This window comes from Leuciscus leuciscus, assembly GCF_965113295.1.
Source record: "Leuciscus leuciscus genome assembly, chromosome: 14".
Lineage (NCBI taxonomy): Eukaryota > Metazoa > Chordata > Actinopteri > Cypriniformes > Leuciscidae > Leuciscus > Leuciscus leuciscus.
Genome location: NC_138738.1, coordinates 14,121,499 through 14,134,010, shown reverse-complemented (window position 1 = coordinate 14,134,010; position 12,512 = coordinate 14,121,499).

Here is a 12,512-nt window from a genome sequence, read left to right as displayed (position 1 = left end):
GTTACAAAGTTACAACGCTCAAAGTTCAAAGCAAAGGGAGATATTTTCTTTTACAGAAATCGCTTTTTAAGGACTACAACAAATAACTGATAGGGACTATACAAGCTTCCTTAAAATGTACATAAACCCCGCCCCTGGAAAGCAACAAAGGGGGTGAGTCCATTAGAAGAGTTGTTGTAGTAGAGCTGGTTGCATCCATCTTTTCACATTTTTTGCAATACAGTACGTAATAAAAATGGAATAGGATGTCACTCTGTAGGCATCTTACAACAGTTCCAAAACGAGCAATTTATAGATTATCATGACAGAATATGCTAATAAATGACTTGAAGACAGTTAACTCCACATCAGCTATGTAAATTCATCAACTAACCATTCAGAAACGTCATGTTGCTTTCTACATGTTTTCACTTTTCTTGAGTCTCTCCATCATTGTCCGACTCCGGTTTGAACATAAAAGGCAGAACAGTTACTAACATTTTAGTGCTTGTCTGCAAGGACATGAGCAGTTGTATCTCTGTGCCCTCTGTGCCGGGAGCAGCAGCTCATTTGCATTTAAAGGGACACATAAAACTATGCGTTTTTGCTCACCCTCAAAAAGGGACAATTTTAACATGCTATAAAAATGATATGTGGGGTATTTTGAGCTAAAACTTCACATACTCACTCTGGGGACATCAGATATCTATATTTTACATCTTGTAAAAAGGTGCTTTAAAATTTTGTTCTCAACTGTGTACCACAAGCCAATTAAAACCATAACTTGCCAAATTTATTTGCAGTTCAATTGTAATGTTTTGCAGTTTTGCAGTTAAATTTTAATGTTTCTACAGCTATTTAAAATTCTCTTTAGCACCTACACCGTCCTAAGGTTTTTTGTTTTGTTTTGTTTTGTTTTTTTGTCAAGCTGCATGTTAGAGTCAAATGATTGATGAGATGCAGTGCCTTAGGTTGCTGTTGTTTAGATGCCGAGGCTCATTGAGTTCCTCCATAAATTTCTACTTTTGACTGGGAAAATCAAAATGGCTCTATTCTTTTTTGCTTTGTCTTTGACGGGTGTGGCCTATGCTGTCCTGCTGCTGGCAAGAGAACAAGCACATGACATCTTAAGTACTGCTTTGCTTAGGCAGTTGTACATTTTACTGTTGGACAATATGAATGGGAGAAGGATTCATGCTTTGGTCTGCAGAAAAAAGTCCACTATGTGAGTTTAGTTTCCAGTATGATAATACATATTTCACAGAAATATAAAATATTTCAGAAATATTTCTCTAATACTGACATTTTCCTAATAGCTATGGCCAGAAGGAATCTGCAGCCAAAGAAACTTTTGCAGATTTCCATAGAATCTGAATTTCTGTCATTCATAAGATTCTATAAATCCCTCACCTTATCTGTGTACATTCATTAAATATTGTGGAAGGTTTCAGCTCCATTTAACATTTTACCATGTTTAAATTCAGTAAATTCAGCACAGAAAATGCTGAATATGTCAGCAGATTCCCACTGGGCCAACTAATAGCTCTCTCTTGCATTTAAAGACAAACATTATGTACAAGTATACACAGCTTATTCTCATGCTTTGCTATTTTGTTATTGTCTATATTCTGTATTAGAACAGACAAAGGTGTGGGTGCACACTAGTGGAGTGCCATTGAGATGTTGTAGTTATTTACTTAAACATGCATGTTAAAATGATGAGTACATTATGCACCGCCTTTCATATCTGCTGCCCAAACACTCACTCACACTCTCTCTCTCTCTCTCTCTCTCTCTCTCTCTCTCTCTCTCTCTCTCTCTCTCTCTCTCTCTCTCTCTCTCTCTCTCTCTCTCTCTCTATCACATACACCTTTCCTCCTCCTTTTGGCTGTTGGTTTCAGGGAGAAGCCGGTGAACGGGATGCAGCTCTTGGCTGCAGTTATCTTTGCAGAGCAGGTTGCATTCTTGATGTGAATTTCTGTGATGAAGTACTCCTGAAGAGGATGTTCATCTGTTTTCTTCATTATTAGTTATGTCAGACAGTCGTTTAGACATCATTTGCCATGCTTGGCATTTCCTTATCTAGTTTTTAGCATTCCAGTCTGTGGAGGCCTATTGTCACTGAATGCCAGAGGAACATTTCAGGGAAATGAGCAGAGTAACCAAGTTGAGGTCTTTGGTGCAGAACAGATCAACCGTATGTATTATCAAATTACTATTGGTACACATGGGGTACATTAAAACAGAAGCATGTACAACAACAGCTCATATAGAAAAGGGGCTTAGGCTCCAAGACACAATGGCTTGTTTACTCTTTCCATTTCAAGTCAATGTTACCCAAACAGTGATGCATAAAGCTATATAATACTCAATCTAATGCCTTTTAACTGCAAAATGAGATTTTATTTTCAGAATAGTATTAATAGAGTCCAGTTGCTTCAACAGATATTATAACTCTCTTATTAAGACCTGTATTTGACCAGAAATAAGAGTATATATATATATATATATATATATATATATATATATATATATATATATATATATATATATATATCGCATATTACGCAAGTGTTTTTACGCATTTTTACATATATTCCAAAATAATAACTAAAGGCAGTTACAATTTAAACAATATATGATTTGTGAACTAAGGTTCTGCTTTTCTTTTTAATAGTCAACTTATTTTCAGCCGTCTTCAAGATTGTACACAGTGGTCAGAGACACAAAGATGTACCTTTAATTTCCCCAAGCTGATTGCTCACTAAAACCCCCCACAGTCATCATGTTTTCAGGCCATTTCAAGTTAGATTCAAGGTCCACTTGTTTAGTGCGCACCAGGGATCAGATGGCAGCGTTTACACTTATTCAAATGAACCACACTAACAGAGCAATCACACCAGGGTTCATTTTAATCGAACCAAACATGCCAAGTGTGAACACAACCTCAATAACAGGAATCATTCCAAATAAAGAAAGGTCACCAGACTTTGTTCTTTGACCTCTTAACCAGGTATTTTTTTTGATACTTTAGAGACAGGAGGAACAATATTGAATATCACGGTTATTATGTTGCAGCTTTGTGGTATTATATTGGGACAGATTTCCAATGATGGCTAGTGTTTTTGTTTTGTTCGTTTTTTACAGTGGAAAGGTAATAATAAACTATTGTAGTGTTACAACCTCTGTCCTCTCTCAAAACCTCTACCACTTTATTATCTATTTATGAACTAAAAGAAAATGTCAAACTTGTGGCAAGCTTCTGAATTTGCTGCTCAGAACTTTTTCTAACAGAACTGTCAGTCATTTTCTATGGAAGCCCAGAAGGGAAATTATATAAGGATTATTTAATTATAACCAAATTCATACATTTAGGTACACCCATGAAAGCACCCATGAAAAAATAAATAAAAATAAACTTTTCAGAATACACAGTGCATAGTATGTCGACAGTGCAACAGCAAAAAGCTTCTTTGCATTTTAGACAAGTTAAGGTGCAATACCAAAAAGGACTACATGGAGATGCCAAAAAACAACTCTAATCCAATCGCCTTGATCTGACTGCATAAAACTCAATTCAGAATTACCAAACAAAGCAACATACTACACATGACAAATCAAAACATTGGGTCTCATTCATTAACCTGTGTGAAATCTGTTTGAAATCTGCGTACAAATATTTTCAAATTATGTTTCATCAATAAATTTCAATAAAGTGTTGGAAAAACTGATACCTATGCAAGAATCACATACACTGAGTGGTTCTGTAAACGTGTTAAGATGAAAGATTTCATCATAAACATATTTCATCATTATATAAAAGAGTAAGAAGTAAGAAAGATGTAAGTAAGAACTCGAGCTGTGAGTTCCGACGCTGCACATGTGGTCTCAGGAAAGAGCATGTCCTAGCCCTTACGAAAAAGAAGTATACTTCAAGTTAATTTTATGAAGTATACTTAAGTAATGTTCAAGTATATTTTTAAGCATACTTTATGTAGTAAGTATACTAATATCAATGTGTACTTGTAGTAAACTTGTAAGTGTACTATTTCAGTACTGCTTGGGACTAAATTGGCCCACTTTTAGTATATAAAAGTATACGTTTAAGTGTACTATAAGTGTAAGAGTAGTAAACTTTAAGTACGCAACTAGGTTTCTCATTTGTAATGCATCTGTACTACAAGTGAACTTATAAGTATACTAGTAGTTTACTATTTTAATACAAGTAGTACATTTTTTTGTTTATGAAAGTACACACTGTAAACACACTGTTTCCTTGGTTCTCATTTTCCCACCACTTGGTTGTCACCATGATTATTACACCATGAGATGTAACGATCACACCTATTTCTATTCTGTTCATTATCATTGTGTATTTAGTCCCTCTTTTTAGTTCATAGAGTTGTCTGATATTGTTTGTGCTAAGCGCTCTGGTTGGTGGACTCTTGCTTTTGAATGTACTTGTCCTGAGTGGATTCTATTTAATAAGCTTAAATGTCCACTGAAGTGCCTTGGTACGCACAGCTTTGCATGATGCGTTGACGTCATTTCCACTGAAACATGAAGCTAAGGTGGGACATATTGAATGGCTCCTCCCCCTTTTCAAATAGCCAATAGCATTTAGTTTTCCTCACAGACTGCAAGTCTTATACTTGACAGCACCATTGAATCGAATCCGAGCGCTGATGATACACTGGATTCAATAGTAGATTTGTGAATAAATTCTAGCCATTTCATTCCTAGTCAATGTACAGTTGGGAATTAAAAACGGAATAAAACTTGAAGCAACCGAACACACATCTCCAGCCAGTGGCATAATTTTGTGTTGAAAAAGTGAGTGGGACAGGGGTGGGGGAGAGGAGGTTGCTATAGAATGCTAAGATATATGTACAATAACAATTTTCGGAAAAAATAACATTACGATGGCCAGAAATCAATTTCAATAGTAGCCTACATTGGGTTTAATTTGCCATTTAATGAGATCTACTAATATATATTGTTAGTGCCTAGAATTTTCACGTGAATAAATCCATAGATCCGCAAAATCATCTTTTGAGCTTTCATGGGCTAGTGGCAGAAGCCAAGCGTGTCAGAGGTTCTGGGTTCTAATCCACACTTGTATGGTTTTTTTTTTCTCATCAAAACTGAATGTTAATCACTGGTTGTAAATCAAGCAGGGACACATTTGTGTGCATTTTGTTTGGGATTTCACCGGAACGAATAGAGATACTCCGCAACGGTGATAGATTGAAGCGCGCGTCCGAGTGAAGGCGCGAGCCACAAGAGAACATTGTATCCATGCCACTGATAGCCGCAACAACGAGCTCAGCAGCTTGATTTCAAAAACAACAAATTTCAGTGCTAGAACACCTTATTTGACAAACGAACAAAATTAATGCCTTGCTAGTTAATTTGAGATGTTTTATTTATTTGTATTATGTACATCCGTGCCGCAAGATGTTTCAAAAAGTGGTCGGGACAATATTGAGCCTGGCAAAAATCCATATTGCTCCGCAACATGTCGCTTTGGCCAGGTGGTATTTATAGCAGAGGGGGCGGGACGCTTTAGATTCTAGAGAGCATTTGATTGGACAGAAGATGTGATGAGAAGCTGAAGTCCGCGGTGACATCATTCAAATCCGTGATCCATTTTAGAGGAAGTGAGAGACTGTAAGTTTTGAATGCCTATATCTCCTAAATGCAAATTTTGTCATTGGTTTGAAACACACCAGCTTATTCATAAGCTTAAGCCTAACATATTCATACCAAAAGCTAAAAAACTTCGATTTTGATTTCAGGGGGCCTTTAACTTTGATTTTGAAGCATCTTCATTGGAAATTAAATAAGACTTTACACGTTGATAGCTTTATATACTATATACAGTATATATATATATATATACTTGCAGGTTGCAATCTTCTTCTCCCTGTCTACACCACAGTGTCATTGAAATAATCATTTTATTCTACAACAACGTGCATGATGTCTAGACACCGAGTAACCATGTGAATGCAGGAACCCCTCCAAAGGGCAGTGAACCTGTGATCAGGGAGAATCATCTGGATGATGCATGAGCATATAGTTCAGGGTGACTGGCATTGCCTTGGAGCTTGCCAGTGGCCAATCCCTGAATCCCCTAACACTCAGTTTTCCTCACATCACCATCTCCGAGTGCCTCCATGGTAACAAGGCAGTGGTATGTAGGGAAAGAGTATTCTGCTGATGTGTAATTACCCTGAAGGTAAGTTGCCTATTTTTCATCCAACCTTACCCCAATCAGCCCTGATGAGCCAATTTAGCTGAGCATTTCACAAGCCATGCCACAACAAAAGAATACTTTAATGATGAATGATAAAACAAGGTATAATTATGAGGTGGGTACGATTAATTTCTGCACTCTGTAGTGATGAATAGTGTCACTAATTTCAGGAGCATCTTAGCATATCCGTTAGAACATGCATGATTTTGGTGTTTGCATTTTTCATTAATGTTCTATTGTATGCTCATAATTAATGCCTCTCATATTGAGTTATTTTCCTCCAACTGTAAGGGTGAATCATCTTAACAGAATGTTGCACCACATGCATTCAGGCAATATCTGCTGAAGAGCACTTACAGCAGCGGAAAGCCGAAAGTATGTCTTGAGATATTGTATGTAAGATTGGACTTTTGACAAATTAGTCTTGATAAATTGGCTTTTTGAATTTTAACACAAAAGTATGTGCTTTTTTGAGAAGACAGAATATGCAAGCTTAGCAACATACTTCAGACTTACATATACGTGGATATGGCTATTTTATCACTCTAAACTGGCTTGTCAGTCTTTCTTTTAGAGTAACATTCTGACAAGCACATTCCTCATTTCATTTGAGCTATCCTTTATTCTTTATCCATTGTTCCATTTCATGTATGTGACACTACAATGTTTCCTGCCATACTGGGAAGACAAAAAGAAGCAGTATGTCACTGAAGCTCTGCCTGTCCTGCTTCCTTCAAGCAGAAAGCTCTGCTGATGCTTTTGCATAATGATGCATGAAATAATGTGTAACTTATCTCGTCTGCAATTTTCCTATCTGTATCTTTTTAAGTTTGTGAAGTTATCAATGTGTTGCAAATTAAACCAATAGTTCATCCCAAAATGAAAATGCTGTCATTACCATTCTTTCGGAAACCTTCATCACTTTCTTCTGTGGGAAATAAAATATGATGTTTTGAAGAATTTACAGGCCACTATTTTAATATTATTAAAGTTAATGAGGACTGGAGCTGTCACACTCCAAAATGACATTAAAGTTTCATAAACATGGCCCATAAGACTTGCGCGCTATTTTCCAAGTTTTGTGATGCCATGTAAAGCTTTGTGTCATACACAGACTGAAGGAAATAGGCCTACTTAAAATCTTGACATCCACCCAACTCTCCTTGGCCCATTTGTGAGAGTTCATGAGAGAAGCAGCAATGTCCAAATTGTGAATTAATCATTCTTTTTAGTTGGATCTTTTCAGTTCACAAATTGGTTTAAATAGTTCTGATCTGATTCTTGAGTTCAACTCACTGACTCAATAATATGGTTTCAATGGTTGAACGGCTCATTGGAGGGGAAGATTACCAGTGGATAATGACTTAAATTGTGGTTCTTTGTTGTCATAAATTATACTTTTTAATAAAATGTGTATAGTGTGTTTGAGTTTCGAAGTTTGAAAGACTCCCAGATCATTTTAACTTCATAAAAAAAGAGCTACCAGTACATTATTAAAAACGTCTTATATTCCACAAAATATGGAATTCATCTTTTTAATGGATTTTTATTAATTCAAATAAAATAGTGTTAACAATTTAAATTAATTCCTATAGGCAAATAAGGAAAAACATGTTTGATCAGCACATTTTCTGAATCCATTTATTGTTTTCTGGCCTGGCAGCCCACCATTATTGTCTGATCAATACAAAAGTTCTCTGATACCACATGTAATCACACCATATTTTCACGATACAATAAATGGCAACAGAAACACAAAATATTAATCACTCAAATTCTTTAGAATCATTTCTGCAAATAAATAAATAAATAAAACTCTGGTAACTACAGTAGATGATTAGGCCCTGGAGACATCCAGTGATTTATGTGAAAAAATGTCCTTTTGTCCTGTTTTATATTGTGCTAATGTGTTATATAATTTTCTTGATACAGAAAGTTGTTTGCTCAGCAAAATCATCTTCACTTGACAAGGGTGAAGTGTTTTTTGACTGGGCGGCCAAATTTTCTGTATTATTGCTCACTTCTGTCTCTTACATGTTTTACTATATCCAGCCTGCACAGACAAATTGGATTTCAGAAATAACACTGGTGCTTCCGAGAAGCCCTATAAATATAATGATTACTCACTAAACCACTTGCATCGGTGTTGTCTGTCTCTTGCCTCTTAACCTCACAAAATATATTCACTTTATCTGGATATTTTATATATAACAGTACACCCATTCATTTTGCCCAGAGAGAATAATTATTTCCAGCGTCCACAGCAAGCTACAGATCTGTGACATTTTGCTCCATTATCATAGAAATTCCAATATTAACAATACACACATACACACACTAGGAGAAAACTAATATCAAGCCAATTTTGACATAATTACCTGTAAGGGAACAGGGAAGGAAACAATTTAGTAGTGGGGTTTATACATTTGCTTGTTGTGCAGGAAGATAACTGGGGTAAACTCCATTAAAAAGGCAGTTTTGGTATTTTCGTTCTCCGTTCTCTTAAAACCTTCATTACTCCTCACACAGAGTAACTCTGTGACCATTATTACTAGAAATAATTCAGCAAAGGTTACAATTTAGTGGAATCTATGCTCTGTGGCATCTCTATCTACCAGCATGGGCTGAGATTTTTTTTTTTTTTTTTCTGCATGACCCAACTGGGCAGCAGCTGGCCTTTTAAGATGTGATTTTACTTTTCAAAGACGCTATGTTGGGTTCAAAAAATAGTTTAAAGATACTCACATGAAAGACCGTAGCAGTTCTAAATTCAAACTGCTTGTAATCCACTGATGATATGCTCATTTTGATGTGCAAAATACATCTCTGATTGGCCTTCTCACATTTAGTCTCTAATGTGAAAACCAATTTGCATCAAACATCATTTGCATTGTATGTGAATATAATTATGAATCATAGAATTGTCAGACCCCCATTTTTCACAAGTTCTATCAAACTGCAGAAAACACCCACTGCAGCCTGCATGGGCACAGCACAGGTTTGATCTCAAGTTCATCAGCAAAGACAGAATTATCGAATACTAATACTGCATTTGCTCTCGTTGTTTTGACACTGCTCGTCTCTTGACTTATTGTAATGTGTCAAGCTTAAAAAAAAATAAAAAAAAAGAATACATGAATATGAATGGGAAAGCAATCAGGCTGTCAGGCGTTGTCCATCGGGAGGCAGTGTGGGAGAAAGGTGCAAATGAACTGTGATGGCTTTGGAATATGTAAATACTGCTTTCAGTTGAATGACTTTATTGTGGTTGTCTGCTTAAACTATAACAAACTGCTTGAATGTAATAGTGTAATTATATATATTTTTTCCTTGGTTGGATTTGTACAACACGTATCACAGCAGAGTCTTATCAGATCGCTGGTCCTTCAGATACCTGTCTGACTCTTCAACCATTAGGCACAACTGATCCCCCCATGTACAGTATGTATTATTTATTATAGAGTGCAACAGTCTGGTTCCGGAAGTAAAAATTCCCATTATTTTTCTCCATTGGGAACATTTTGGGATTTTTGATGATAACTTATAAACCTTTAAATACAAATGAGACACAGTGTTGTTAATCAATGCTATATGCTTTTTTTGAGGCCATGTATTATTTTTTTTAAAACTATTTTTCAAATAATTGTGTTAAGAGTGGAATTCTTGGTGTAAAACATGTCAAACACAGATTGATCTGTGCAGCGCCGCTTCAAGTCGAACACGCCTATAGAGTTGCGGTGAGCAAATTGGGGCAAAAATAACTTTCTTTGGGAACATCCTCCCCCATGAAGCACCTTGAAATACGTACGCACTCAAAATACTTAAATATTTGTATAAATGTATATTTTGCGTTAAACATTGTTTCTGTAGGCTACATATAATCAACAGCTTAAATTGAACAGTTTTATATTTCACCAGTTTCAGGTTCATGGCTTATAAAGCTTTAAAATGAATGAAAAAATACTATTGGATCCAAAGGCAAATCAACCAACGTTCAGCAAATTCACTGAGAAGAATCAGCTCGAAAGTCGACAGAAATAAGGGACATGCGACGTATTTGCTGAAATATTCTCACAATTTTTGATTTCTGATTGCTAATCTACACACATTACAGTACGTACAGCCGTACAACTACAGGCGCCGCAGATTTCTACCATATTATGCATGTTCTGCTAAATGTATGTGTTAGTGAAATTCATGTCCTACTTTGATATCTCAGTGTGACGTGTCATCTTATCAGTTAATTGTGTGCCCACTATCTTATATTGGAAATAAGACTTTTCTTTACACTTTTATCCTTTTGCTTGTCTCAGAAAAAGTATGAATCCACCAATATATCTGACTTCTATCTACTGGTCTATCTTCGTGCCTATCACTGAATTACTTGGATACTTACTCAAACTCTTGCTTGGCTCTGAACCCTCAAAAACTGCTGAAACTGAGAAGAAAATCGCAAATAAGGCTGAATAGCTTTTTTCCTTCCATAGACATGGGTTGGAGGAGATCGTCTGTTTCCACTGCACAAAAAAAAAATAAAAAAAAATCTCATTATATTGTACAACAGAGATTTGACAGATCTATGCAAGGAAGAGAGACAATACAATACAATTAGACGAGGCCTAGGGAAGCTCAGCCATTATACAGACATATGAAGCTAACTATCAGTGCACCATTGTATTAAGTAAAGGGAGAGTAATAGCACACAAAAATAATCATATTTGACACCGTCCTTGCATTATCCACCGTGAAGGTTGGTAAAGATGTGTCTGTTCGGTACACTATGGCAGCATAGCGTCTTAGCGCAGTGACCCAGTTAGGTATAGACTGGCAAATATATCTGTGAGGATTTGCCAAAGGGCACAGGAGATAAGTGACAAAATGGAAAATGCTTTAATGATGATCATAAAGGTCTTGTGTGGTGGAGTGTTGGGGGCACAGCTTCAGTGTTCATTCTTCTGTTAGCTGTTCACGCAGCCTGCGGGAGGAAATTTCGCTTCTCTTACCCGACGAGCAATAAATAACCTTAGTGGGTCTGAGCTTCTCCATAGGCAAATATGCCCCCTTTGAATAAAAGATTGGTAGGGTATTGCTGTGCACTGTTAACTGATGTCTACTCAAAAAAAAAGAAAAAAAGAAAAACCCATTAACTTTTTTAAAAAAGCAACAAAAACTAAGTGCAGGTGGTTGAGTAGATTAGTAGAGATTATTAGTAGAGATTATTGAGATGGTAAAATAATTAACAAGGTAATTGAATATCAACAAACCGTTTTATTTATTTATTTGTTTTTTTCGAATGAGCAACCGTGAAGATAAAGCACACATAGATAGCATTGCCATATGGCCTGCACTCAAACCTGTATGTGATAAGGATATCAAGTCTGGTACTGAAAGCCTGAACATAAGAGAGTAAAAATAGTAGCCTATGTGTGACTAGAGCAACTTTGGATGCAATCAGCTGGCATTTGTGTTTACAACTTCATTATCCCACGGTTTCACAGGCAAGTCCCAGACTAAAATGCATGTTTGAGCTGTTTACTGAAAGCAACTTGCACTGACATACCTTAAAATATGTCAGTGTCATTGTTTTGTCTCAAGATGCACACTAGTAATGTTTTTTTTTTCCGTTTTTTTTTTTCTAAGGCATGTTTAAAAAAACAACTTAATTACTTACCCATCCTCAAGTTGTTCCAAACCTGTATGAGTTTCTTTCCTTTCCTTCCAAAAGAAGATATTTGAAAGAATGTTGGTAATCAAACAGTTGATGGGCCCCATTTTCTTCTATAGCATTTTTTTTTTCCTACTATGAAAGTCAATGGAGCCCATCAACTGTCTGGTTACCCATATTCTTCAAAATATCTTCTTTTTGTGTTCAACAAAAGAAATAAACTCACACAGGTTTGGAACAACATGAGGGTGAGTAAATGATGACAAATATTTCATTTTTGAGTGAACTATCCCTTTAAATGTCCTAATTGAACTAAGGCCTAATTCTGGCTTAATCTAAGGCCTGTCTGTGAAACCAGGCCTACGTGTTTAATTCATAATTAATTGCATATGATTTATTTTGTTCTCCATGATGCTGCTAATTATTCATAAACTATTATTTATGTGCCCATTCAGACATTTGTTTCATCATGTCTGATCCATCTTAAATTGTGAATCATGAAGTTAACCAAATTAATTAGAGTTGTTAGTTTTGTCTGGCTCCCCAAAAATCCACCGAAGACACATCTTAATCCCATGGGCTACAACGATTTAAGAAGTGTGTGTGTGT